Here is a 13778-nt window from a genome sequence, read left to right on the forward strand (position 1 = left end):
AGTTTTGGACAATTTTATTTTTTGATATATATTTTCATTTAAGATACATATTTGAATTAGTCTTTCAGCTTGGGAGAGTGAAGGTTTACAACAGTGCAAAACCATCTGCCCACAAAGCAGTCAGCCCCCAGGTGTGTGCATGCACACTCACCCACTGTGCCTGCTCTTCTCAGCATCTCGGGGCTGCTGTTAGCACAGAACTGGGATGAATTTAACTCGACAGAGCCACGAGTGGGGTGTCCAGCTTGTCATGAACACTCACGTGGCAACGAACAACACAGAGCACTCAAACCACATTATCACATGTCATTTCATTCCTGCTGGGCACTGCGGAACTCTAAAAAAGACACAGAAAAGGGGTGGAAAACATTGGCATCATGCTACTGCTGGTATTCTCCTGGAGGAAAATCTGTTGGGTTTCTTAAGGTGGTAGCTTTCCAAAACCTAGGAAAACTGCTCAGCAGTGATAGCCCAATTGTGAATGGTTTTCTTGACTTGGCAAAGCTGGGGTGTTAACAATGGACTCCGTCCTTGGTTCAAATCACCTGCCCTCACCTGCAGACAAAAGTACTATCACCACCAGCAGCAGCAGCTACATCAGTCAATTTTCTCAAAAAGCTGTGTTAAACTTGGGAGAGGAAAGGAAAACACATCAGACACTGTGGATTATTGACAAGACTCTGAGCAACAGTTCCAAAGCAAAGGACAGCAGCTTCTCTCTGGGGCACTCCTTGTGCCCCAAGGCAGCCGGGCTGCCCTGGCTGCCCAGGACCCTGCGCCCCGCGGGCTCTGCAGAGCTGCACAGCGGGGAGGCAGCTTCGGGCACCTCAGCCCCTGGGCAGGAGGGGCTGCTTGCTCTGCAGGGCTGCCTGTGGGCAAAAGCAGGGTGCTGGCCTTCTGCTCTTGGCCCTAGCCTGGCCTTGCGGGGCTAATCCTGTTCCCTGTCTCACATGTGCTAATGATAGACCTGGTTGTTTGCAGCTCTGCACAGGTGTGATTTGCACCACAAAATACGGAAGGACCAAGGCCTGAACAACAGACCCTGACTGAAGCCTCAACAACAGGACCTGAGCCAAAGCTGCCCTCTAGATGACCTTCCCAACCCAAAGTTCTATGTACCTGCTCCTTAACCAAGTATTATTATCAAAAGGATTGTTGCATGCATTCACTGGTGAAACACGTCTTCACCTTTCTGCATGAGGAAAATGGACAAGGCCACACCTGGCCTTGGTTCCTCCTTGAACCCTGGGCAGGCCCGGGGAGAAAACCAAGAGGAGAATGACACCAGCTGTGCCCCCAGCAGAAGCTCTGGCACATTGCTCGTCCAGCACTGTCGGAGCCGGCCTACTCTCACAGCGCACTCGGGAGCCTCGTGGCCGCCAAAGGTGGAGGCACCGCAGGATTTCCCGGTTCCCGGCCGTGGCTCTGCAGGGCTGGGCTGGGACAGCTTCCCCCAGCTGATGTGCAGCTCTGGATGAAGGGGAAACCATTGGGGTACCTGGTGATGGATCTTCCTTAATCACCAGAGGCACCCTTTTGTAATAATGCTGAGGTGCATTTCTTAGCTTATCCTTTCCTGACTCTTTTTTACATTTTGGCATTACAGTAAATCACACTGTTCCTTCAGCTGGTGTGTCTGCATCTCTGACCCTCTCCACCATCAAAACAAACACACAGCCAGTTTAGCACGAGACCTGCCTCTCTGCCAGCCCATCTCTTGGCAAACACCCCTGGTGGCCATCTCCACAAATGAAATTCCCACTTTGCAACTTCCTTTGCTGCAGGCAGGTGAGAAAAGGAGCCACTCCCAGCTCTGGACACCTCCAGAAACCAGCTGCTTTGAGCAGTCACAACCCTGAAATATCAACCTCCTTCCATAACCTGCCACAGAGAGCTCCCACCAAAAGGCCTTTTGTCCAAGGATACCCACAGAAGAGCTGGAGAAGGGAGCAGTTTGAAACAAAACTGCTTCAGAGTTTAAACCTGCCTTTATCAAATGAGCACACACCAACCTGTCCCAAAGGGAAAGCAGGCAGGAATGAGAAGCTCCTCTCCCACAACCACAAACTCTGTGCTTCCTTCTGTTCCAGCTGGAGAGTGGAGGCATGGGCTGCACCTCACTTTGGGAAGGAGCCCTGGGAGTTGGCCTGGTCTGGGAGGGCAGCAAAAGGAATTCCATAAAAAGTAGGAAAAGATTCTCTTGAAGGAATAGATGATGACAACATTTCTGCAGAAAAGCAAAAAAAGAATAATTGAAGCATTTCAAGAAGTGCCCAGACTGAAATTTGTTTGCCAATACGACAACCCCACAGTCTCTGTGGTGTGTCAGCAAGCTCAGGAATGAACCTGCAAGGCTAGGATAAACACTACTGGTGTCCGCCCCCCAGAGCACAAGCAGCTCCCCAACAAGACTTCAAGACTAAGGGACAAAGCTTCCCCCTTCAGCTCTCCACAGCAGCTCTAGGGAGTCTCTCCCCACTGCAAGATCTCCTTTGTCAGTCTACAGTGACAGGAGTTGGCTGCAGCAGACATTTGCATGGGAACTCTCCCCAGATTGGGGGGAAGAAAAAGAAGAGGTGATTCCTGAGGAAAGAAAAAGGCAACGCTGCTTGGGAAGACACCAGTGTGAGTTTGCTACAACTCTAGGCCCGAAATCCCCTGAAGAAAGCACCATCCATCCATGGGGCAGCACTTTGGCTTTGATATCAATGCTGACAAAATTGCTTCCCATTCCTGCTGCCGTAGCTGACTCCAATTCATGAGCAATGTGCTAACTCTGCCAAAGACAGGCAGACATGGTGAGATAAAACCAGCTCGTCTGCTGAAAAGGAGTCCAAATTCATGTTTTCTAACTCCCCCTTTTCATCCTTTCCGCAGCCAAGACAGAGCAATGTCCTTCCTCTCTGTCCCCGATGGTTACCCAGGCATGGGATGCAGCGTGGGGACAGAGCCTGTCACTGCTCCCAGTGCCCTGCCCTGCCCTTCCGTGCCTGCCTTGCCCTTCCCTGTCCTGCTGGATCCTGCTGTGCTATGCCATGCTGAGCCGAGCCCGGCCAGTGGTCACGCATTTCGGGAGTGACCATCCCCTGTGCCGCCCGCCGGCATAATGAACATACCACTGTGTAACTTTGACTAGTTAGAGAGTCTTTGTCCCTGATTTTCAGTTTTAACCATTCAGGGAGCTTTTGTTTTCCCTGACAGTACAGTTGCTGCCAAGGGAAACACACCCAAAGACCAATAGTGACCCAGCCTTCCCTTTGCTTCCCTTTTCCTTCCCTCACTGCTACACAGCGCTCTCATACCAGGACCTCAGTGCTGCCTCACCTGAGGATTTAGAGCTGCCTCCAGGCCCTTCCAGGCTAAGTGCAGGTGCTCAGGACTCTGAGGTTTTCCTAGCTTCTTGGGAGAAGGTGTTTGCTTCATCTGGACTTCTTGGGGTTTCATCGGAGGAGCCAGGCACAGGCAAATTTCATCTCCACTGTGAGCTCTTCATTCTGCTTGTTCCCATGAAGCTTAAATGCCAACCTGAGCTCATAGTTCCTCTGGTTCCCATAGACCATCACAGCCCTTCCATGGCCTCTCCAGAGAGGAGCAGCTGCACATCTTCAGAGCAGCAGTTGCCAGCCCACAGCCCATCAGGGAGGGAAAGAGTTTCTGCCCTTGCTTTCCAAGCAGGTCCTGGTTAATGACCCTTTAAAGTGTTTTCCTGCAGTGCTCTATCATGGGTAGATCTCAAGTGAGAATCAGGTAGAAAGGGTCAAGTCACCTAGGAAGGGGGACCTTGAAAACAGAAAGATTCTCTGCCTGATTTTCCTGTCCTTGCTGCAGATTTCGATGGTGTTCTGGGCATTTTGCAGACAGCCTCTCTGTAGAGGTACAAGGGCAAGGTGGAAGATACTGCCTAACAAATGGTCAGTGTTAGGTGCACTCTCCTCTTTCTTTGAATGAAGCCAAACGAGGACTCTGATAGGATATTGCAGATGTTTAAGACTGTCTGCCCTGCAAATCAAGCCATGCCATTTGACACTGGCAGGGGGCTGTGTAGAAATCACGAATGGGCCGGGTCTGCTGAGGAACGCGCCTCGAGCTGTTTGTTTTCCAGCATCAGTCTCATTACATGGTTATGACAATGGGAACATGCCAGCAGCTCACATCCCAGGCAGCAGACAAAGAACTTAATGTTACAACTTACTTTATAAATTTTTTGACCAATCACACAAAGCAAAAGCTTTTTGACAGTAGTTCTATCCAATCGCCCTAAGCACATGTTCCATTGGTTAAAACAATGCTTGCTTATTTCGAATACAATACCTACGTGTAAGCCTTAAAACACAACGCACTGAGCTCCATTATTAAGCTTCAACCTTCCTAATATCTTGCTAGATAAACTTTTCTGTAGCTTAGAGAGTTATTCTAGACCAGCGTTAATGCACAGACCATTGTTCTATTTGTCTTTGCTTTTCTGCAGTTTAAATAATTTTTCTGCTGACCTATCTCATGGCTGCTGCTTGGCTCTAATCACAGTTCTACTGTATCTGAGACCTGCCTTTTGCAGCTTTCCCAAAACCCTCTAATTTTGTGGATTCCCTCAGAGGACTCAGTGTCAGAGCCTCTGGAGAAGCGTGGAGGGCAGGGCTCAGGCAGGTTCTGCCAGTGCAGCATTTGAACTCAAGGCACCAAGAAGCACCAAGCCTGCAGAGAGGAACTCAACCCTTCTCATCTCCCTCACTGCCAGAGGCAGGCTCAGAGCAGCCATCTCACAGCTCTCTAAACCAGTGGGGGCTCTGTCCTTACCAAGCTCCTCGGGCTCCTGGGAATTGTTCCCTCAGCTCTCGGTGCCATGCAAAGCTCCCCCTGCTGCAGCTCAGTCCACAGGCTCCCCTCCTGAGGATTCAGGGGCAACATTAATATTCCCCTTGAAAGAGAAACAGAAAGGAAGAAACCCTTCTCGCCACTTACACAAAACACCTGGTCCAACAACTCCATGGCTCACACACTTAATCCCTTGTTCCTAACAAGAACTCTGGGCCCCAAAGCCCTTCAACAGTCAGAAAAATTTGACTTCTCAAACACAGTCCAAAAGCTGTCAAAGCTGACAGTGACAGTGTTGAACATGGGGGTGACACTGAACACATGGAATGGCTGCTAAAGAAATCAATTGCTGCTCTGTTCTGTAAGGTTGCATGTCTGACAGCACTAACATCAGTCATCATGTCACTAATTGCAATGGAAGTAGCACTGTCTTCTTTCTTCAGCCAACACTGCAGTCGGTGTAATGGTTTCAATGCCTCGCCCGAGGCAAGTTCATGTAGAAATAAATTTGATGTACCTCATTTTGCAGGGTCCTAGGGTCTGAAATTGCTATTAAAGTTTTCTTTATAATGATGGGCAAATCTTTTTTCTCTGTGTTTTCTCTTGATGGCTTTTTTAACACTAGGTGCTCTCACAGTGAGTTGTCTGATGCTACATGGGCCACATTTATTTTTGAGGGAATGTCCTGCCAGGCTCTATCTCCACAAATGAGCCAATATTCTATTGCTAATTGTCATGGGGACTCATCTAGGTCATCTACTTGTCAGCAGTTTCACCCTTAGGGGGCACTGGGGTAGTACAATTGCACCACAAACTTGAGTATCTGTCCTCAGGATGATGGGGAGTAACATTTAACTGTGGATCTCCCTGGTACTGAAACTCAGCACAAAATTCCATCACCAATGAACCAAGAATTCCAATTCTTGAGGTTCAGAAGGTGCTTTAAGAAGATCAGGGGCCCAGTGATGTCAGCTGGTTATGGGATTGGTCTCGTTGGCAGCCTCACACCAATATTTGTCACGACTGGGTATTGGTTACTCCTTGGCTGGCACAGGCACACCGACCAAAAGGGTTGCAAAGGATTTATCTGGGCTCAAATTGGTCAAACACATGGAGTCTGAGACTGCTGACTTGGCTAAAGCAAGGCAAACATTCATTTTTGGTTGATCTACAGGCATGTATGCATGCAAAAGCAAGCAAGCAAAACCAACAAGCGCCTGTATATCATTTGATCAAGCTCCATGTTCCTGCTCAGCTGTTTTTTGGCAAAAGCTTCCCCATCTATTTCAGTTCTCAAGCAAAATTTTTAGCACTTGTTCAGGGACTGGCCAACTATAGGGCACTAAACTGTCCCTCTAACCTTCAATTTTTACAAATTTGGATATCTTAGAATTCTTTTGAACACAATGGACACCATGCTTTTGCTGAAAGAGCTCTATGATACAAACCATTTCCACAGTCCAAAAATCAACATCAGACTCAAGATTTGTAGCTTTCACAGGTTGAACAGGGAACAGGTGGCATGCACCGTAGCTTCTCCATGCGGCTCACGTCTGTGTGCTCATTTCCCTGCTGGTGGAATTGTCGCTGCGCTCTTGTGTATGAGACGGTTTCGCATCCTTCACAGGGAGCATCTTAGGTCCGGCACCTGTGCAAATGCAACATACCCTTTGCCCCAAGTGATTAGCGGAAATGGTCCTTCAATTTGTCCTATCTCAAGGTTTCTGATCAAAATCGAAGGATTTTCTTTCAATTTTTCCTGTGTGCTGTTTGAAAAGTGCCTAAAAATTGGAGGATTAGTTCCTGCAAATGAGCTATTCAAAACATAAAAACATCTAAAGCTTTGCTCAACCTCATCTGGGATGTTGCTTGAGCCACTCCCCCTTTTGTTGATCTAGAATGAGTTTAGAGTTTGGTGCGTCCTTTAAACAATTGCCTGACCTGTGTGGGAATAGGGAATTCCAAAATGTGGGGAACACCCCAGTCCATCAAAAATGTGGCCAATTTTTGAGCTGTGTATATGGGGCCATTTGCCAGTTTTCATCTCGTGGGGGATCAGTTTGGTGAGCTCTGGGCCCAGTGACACTGACAAGGACAAAAGCAAAAGACGAGAGGCGCTCTCTCTTCCTGGGACCAAAGTCCCACAGCTTTAATGGAGAACAACTCCAGGAGAGAAAGGGAGTGTCCAGGAGAGGAAAGAAGATGTCCAGAGGAGGATAGAGAGTGTCCACCTCATGGCAGGGGATTTTAAACCCTGGGGGAGGAGGGTGGGTAGAAAGGAACTACCATAATTCAACATTATAAATCACCGAACTGAAGTTTTCTGCATAAATTGCTGCACTTGTTGCAAGCAAAATCCTAAAATCTCCCCAAACACAACCGTGCAGTCCCAAATGACCACAATGTGGGAGAAAAACCACTCAGCCCCCCTGTATACCCAAGCACCAGGTGTCACAGGGAGCACCAACCCCTGCAACTAGAAAGTCCACACACACAGGCTCATGGGAAAGGAGTATATCTTTATGAGGGGACAGAGTGCTCACTTTTCTCAACACAACACACACCATCCACTACATCAGCATCCACCCACATCATCATCCTCAAACATTCACACACTGAAAACGCAACCACAATTACAACACACAGGAAAAATAGCAGCAATGAAACAGGATTTGCTCAATTCACCCCCAGAATTGCTAGCAGGTCCTTATTGACACAGCAAATCCTTTCTGCCAGCAGCCAGACCCAAACCCAAACTGTACAGGCGTACGTTGTGCACAGGACGTCTCTGTGTGACTTGTGAACAGCCCTTCCCCTGCATACACCTTACGGGTTACTTTATACAGAGTTAAACGTTCCCTTTCTCCACAGTCCCCGCAGTCTTGTCTGTTCCCCACGAGGAACAGTCGAGAGCGGAGGTGCCTCCAGGAAAGGAATGTCCTGGCAGCGCCCAGAGACGTCCAGAGCCCGGTTGTTCTCGCTGGAGCAGAGAAGCGTTCCTGCCGCGGTCACCAAATGAGGTGTGGAATAGAACTCCCCACAGTTAAAGGTAGAAGGTGGTGTGTTTATTACAGCGCCAGGCACACGAGGAGTTGTCTCTTAAAGACATGTGTGAAGAATCACTGCCACTCTACTTATCTAAAAAAGTCCTACATATTCATATAATTCCCAAAATGACTAATACATATTAATTAGGTAACCCCACCTACACCCTTTGTATTAAAATGTATTATAATTGAGTCCAAAGTTCCCTCATATTTGCGGGTTCTTTCACATCACATGGGTGGGTGGGTTTTAAAGCAGGGAATGGTCTCCTTCTGATGAAGCCAAGACGTCTTCCTCAATTTGACCTCTTTCCTTATGACCTGTTGGCAGGCTTTCGCACCCCTTGGCTAAAGCTGAAATTTCGGGGCCCAGGTGCAGGCTACGGTCCTCTTCTTTGTCACAAAGAAATCCGCATCCCATCCCGCTTCTTTAAACATAGTAAAGACAGGCAAGTGATATATTACCCTAGCCTTAACTACCTTATCTGCTAAAAATTAACTATCCCTTATTATTTCTACTCTTCTTGCTATACTCTTTCTGCCTAACTAAATCTTGCTAAAATTTTAACTCTTCCACTTCTTTTAAATCCTGGATTCATTGGCCTCATCTCACACACCAGCCATGTGTGAGCCGATGCTGTAACTGGGAAATTCCACTCCTAAGCAGGAGATACAAGGCCTGGTTCTGAGCTGGAAGGGTGAGAAGGATATGATGCACAGCGTTTTGATCCAGGGGATGTCCTGAAAGTGCACTACCTACCTGCCCCTTCTGCCGAGCACCACGCTCCACCTCCTTCTCCTGCTCAGCAGATTTTTAGGAATCCAGGGCTTGGTATGAATGATTTGCTACTGCAACAAATAGAATGAATTTGCTTTGCAATCCCAGTTTTGTCCTGGGTTATTTTGTGCATGGGTCTCCTCCTGAACCTGTGTCAAAGACTGGCGGGGACTAAAGGACACTCCTATTCTCATGTCAGTAAATTCGGAGAAGTGATTTAAGTATCAATAAGTCAATAAGTATCAATCAGTAAATCAAATAATTTGGGGGAATATTTAGCCTGTGAGTTTCAGCAAAGTATTGAATATGCCTTAGATCCATGGATACAAACTAGTAACTGAGATTCCTGGGTGTGCACGTGTTGGGGAAGTGACTCCCCACACACCCAGTGCTGAGATCAAGGATTGCCTCTGTTCTAACCCTGACCTGGCAGCAGGGATTGGGCCCTGCTTGGTAACATTCATTTTGAACACTTCTGTTGAGCAGGTTAGAATGGTTGAAAGGAAATCTTTTCTAGCTGTTTCCCTTTGGTTTACCTGTTTGAGGGTTAAAATTCTGTGCTGCAGGTGTGCTGGGTGTGTGCAGAGCAGTGCAGCCCCAGAAACCCCTTGGCTTGCCCACAAGTTGTCATGCCTTGTTGCCAGGTGTGCCCAGCTGTGGCAGGAGAAGGAGCCCGCAGCGCAGTGGGCACCGTGCCCTGCCCAGCCGGGGCTCTCTGGCACAGAGCAGCAGCAGCGCCAGCGCCGTTCAACCCGCTCCTGCCTTGGCTTCCCCTGGCGCACAGAACCCTCTGGAAATCAGCACGGCCAGTGGCGTTCCCAGCTTGGAGCAGCTGCTGCTGGCGGGCAGATGCTGCCAGTTCGACTGCTGCTAAAGGGGAAGAAAGGCAGAGATGTACATGCACCAGAGCCCTGGGCATGTCCAATAAAGGTGCAAATATGCAGGGAGATTTGTTAGGAAGGATTTCAGCTGTGATGCCAACAGTGGCTTCTCTCCTGGTTCTGTGTGTTCTAGACGAGTAATGCAATGGTTGGCTCTGACAATTAAGAAGTAGATGTTATGTCGATTTTCAAATGTGTAGTGATGGTATTGTAATATATCCTCCCATAGTCCTCTTTCCCGTCCCCCTTGTAATCGCCTTGGTAGTCAGGGCATTTGGGAAGGGCTGGCTTGTGACCAGCAGGCAGGGTGTAATAACACCTGACCTCCAGTCAGGATGCAAGAAAGTATTCTCCACCAGTGGACTGCAGAGAAAGAGTTGACTGACAAAACTTTCGGAGGAGCTAAGGGTATAAAAGGCAGAGCATCCTTTTTGTAGATGAGCACATGGCTGCTAGTCACAGAGACTCCCAATGCTGCAACTTTTCCTTATTCAGTCCTTTGTTAAGGTTTACTAAACCTTTAAAATTTTAAAAGTGAGAGTCATTTCTCACACGTGCAGTGCTGTGGGCCATTGTCTTGGTCTGGTTTTCTTTGCTTGTGTCCCTCTGAGTGCTCAGTTGGGGTACAGGCTGTAGGTGCTTGGGGGACCCTTGGAGTTCCTCTGGGATCCCTGAACAACAGGGGAATTTTTGCTGCTTTGTGACAGATGAGAATTTCCCAGGCTCTTTTGTGTTTGCTGTAGGGAAGGTTGGTTATTGCTTGGCATAAACTCACAGGCCAACACAGAGCTGTCCCTTTGTGATGTCAGGGCATGGTTGCCACATTGTCATAGTGGCATCAGAAGGTTGCCTTGGTGCACGGAAGGCCTGAGTGTCAGAGCAGCCCTAGGCCTTGCTCAGATCAGGAGAACCTTCCTGGTCAAAGCATCTATCAGTAGGCAGCTGCCCACTGACAAGAGGCTTGTTTTTTAAGCTTTTAGAAAAATTGCAGAAATGCCAATAATTAACCATCTGGCCACTGCATCTTTTGCTGCATATGGCATTGCCTATTCCATTTATTATTTTACAAATTTTGCACGTAAGTAGAGGTTTCCCTTCTGCTTAGGTTAGGGTGGATCCTACCCTGGTTTTGTATGTCGTCCTGCTCTTTCTTGGTGGCTGAGTTTCTGATTTTTTAGGAGAAAGAGCATTAGGATGCCAGTGGTTTGGTAAAGCTCCTGCCAAGAGGTCCAGCTAAAAAGGGGGTGTCTGTAGCCACAGGGGCAGCATTTACAGGGGAACCTGCAGGGCTTCCGTTCCCTCCACGGGAGAGTCTGTGGCAGCAGAGTCTGTCATTTCCTCAGTTTGCTGGGACAAGCAAGACACCTTTGAAAATGTAGACTGGCAGACCTTCTTGAAAGCCTTCCAAAAACTCTGCAGTTGTTCCTAGAATTCAGAGGAAGCTTCTTTCTTTTTAAATTTTGTCATGAAAGGATTTTACTAACTTGACCTTTTACTGAGTGCTAAAATAGTTGTTCCCTTTGAATGGAAGTGCTGCTGTGCTCTTCGGCAATAGAACTGCACCACCTGCAGGGGGACTGTGGGGAAGCTTTTCTGGGCAACTGTTTGCTACAAGTTAATCAGAACGAGTGCATGACACTGAGTGATAAAAAAAAAGAGTACCTGAAGGAGAAAATTTCAGAAGCTGTCTTATGTGTTTGGTAGAACAGGAGCATTGAGTGTTAAAGAAAACACTTTGCATTTTCTTGATCATATTTGAATTCATTTACTGGCTAAACTGGCTGCAGTGTGGGCACAGCCAAGAATATTGTCCTGAACTCTTGCTGGCTGTGTGAATGAATTGTGTCTCCTGGAGGGATGTTGTGAAACAGGAAATCATCTCTGTTTGGGTTGACTTGTTCTGTGGGATTCAGCAGCCCAGGCAGTTTTCTGACAGCGTCTTGTTAATTTTCCCTTCCCACTACAGGACAACTGAAGCATGTATTTAGCAGTGCTGAAGATCCTGAGGTGAGTGAGAAAGGAACATGTCATGTTCCTGGTGTTTTAGAATTGTAGAGGAAGATGTGAGCTTGGCCAGTAGCAGTAGACTGTACAGGGCCAGCTAGGAAGGCTGAAAGAAAATCCATATTCCTGCCTGTAACAAAAATAATAACGGCAGCGATAGATATTTTTAAATTTCCTTCTCAGAGTTTAAAGAATTAAAAAGCTAGTTTTGAAAAGAGAATGATGCTTGCTGACAGCAGATAGGGAAAATTTAATTAAGAGCAATTTCCTCTACAGTTGAATTATATAATTTTAATTTAAACAGAGTGACTTAGACTCCTATTCTTACCAAACTTTATGATATCTGCTTGGAACATGAGGTGGTAGAACAGGAAGGCCATCTTGCAATGGTGCCTGCAGTATCTGAAGTGCAATGGGCACCTTTGTGGCTGGGGAGCTGCGTGGGCCAAAAGGATGCAGGGCTGGCGGCCCTGAGCAGCTGAAGATGAGGCAGCTTTGTCTCCATGGCTGCGGCTGCTCAGGACAGCTCCTCACGGGCCCAGGCCCTTGGCGCTCCGAGCCCGCCCTCCCCCGAATTCCAGCCCTGAGGGGCTTGGCGTCCCAATGCATCCCCTGGGGACAGCAGAGTCGGGGGCCGCTGAGCTCAGCCCATGGTGACACCACCAAGTGACCAATGGAAAATTCACCAAATCCTCATCAGAGACAAGAGAAAACTCCCATGGTGCCTGACAGCCTGAAACAACTGCCAATTCCAGATCATTCCATCCATGTAGGGAAAGAGGCTTTTGCATTAAAGCAGAAAAGAGTTATCAAAAAGGAGGGCAGGAACAAACAACAAAGTTATTTGGACTCATGCTTCTTGTGTCTGTTAGAAAGGCCAAGAAAATGCACTCCTTGCTCTTCTGACACAGCTCTCTCTGTTCATGATGTGGGACAGCGAGTGCTGATCATGTGCAGGAGCTGATGCAAGGGACAGGGACAAGGACGCAGCAGGCACAGTGCCAAGCTGATAGAGGGATGATCTCTGGCAGTGGCACTGAAGGAAAAGAGTTTGCAGGCAGGACAGAAAATGGCTCTTTGTTTCACCTCTTCTTTCAGTGCTGCTAAGAATGTAGCCTGGAGCAAGCTGGGAACTCCAGAGCCTGGAGCCCTTTCCAGGCAGGGCTGCATCAGACACAAACCAGCAGGGGACTGAGGAGCCCCTGGGGTGGCAGTGAGCAACCTCGGGCTCTGCTCACTGCTGCTGGCATTTTCTATTCAACCGTCTCCAAGGACTTCTGTTGTGCTCTTGTTTTTTTGGTTTTTTTTTTTTTTTTTTTTTTTTTGTTGTTGTTGTCTCCTGCACATTTTTTTCTCCATATTTTCCTATCCTGTCAGCAGCAGCCCTTGTCCAGAACTGGCTCTAAAATATCAGCAAAGTAGCTAGGAACAACAATGGGTGGAATCCTGCGGCTCAGGAATTCATATGCCAGAGCCCTGCCTGTGCCTTATGCTTTGTCAGGACCTCCTTCTCTGTGCAAAACTAGGGATTAGGGGAGTTTTTTTGCCAAAGAGCTCCTGAGAAGCAAATGAGCTAGGTTTCTCAGGAGTGTATCCGTTAAGTTCATTGCTGGCAAACAGAAAGTAAGGCCAGGGTAGCAGAGCAGCTGGGAGCTGGTCACTCCCTGCAAAGGGCTGGTGTAGGATGTGGGAACACCACATTCCAGGACGGGTGAGCAGGGTCAATGTGCTCAAGGTGCTGCCAATGAGGTTTGGGTTCACTTAGAGAGCAGTCAGGAGTGGTGAGCACTGCAAGATCCAGCTGCAGTCCCCATCCATGTCCCTTTCAGTGATAGCTTTAGGGTGTCTGCAGCCTGGATCCAGAGCACCCTGGGGGCTCCTGAGGCTGCCTTTGCACTCAGGGTGAGGATGCCCTGGAGCCCCTGAGGCCGGCAGTGGGGACCAGGGCTGAGGCTTGTGGCCTGGCAGGTGTGGCTCTGGGGGCTGTGACATGCCAGGGCATGGGTCACTGTCACTGCCCTCCGCAGCCCTGGCTAGCTCTGTGATGCTCCAGGGACAACAGCAAGAGTGGGGATCTGGCTAGGTTAGGGTTTTGCCTGAGCCAGAACCTCTAGGCCAAATGCTGAGCAGAGACCCCTGGAGGACCGAGTGGAGGAAGCACAGGAGGCTCTTCTGCAGTGTAAAGCGCAGCAAATTCATCAGGAGAGGCAGGGGGAAGGTTCTACAAGTCAGAAATCCCAAAGGGAACAGATGTTCAGA

Source organism: Melozone crissalis, unplaced genomic scaffold, assembly GCF_028551555.1.
Source record: "Melozone crissalis strain CALT ecotype California unplaced genomic scaffold, PUWL_Pcris_2 ptg000032l_1, whole genome shotgun sequence".
Lineage (NCBI taxonomy): Eukaryota > Metazoa > Chordata > Aves > Passeriformes > Passerellidae > Melozone > Melozone crissalis.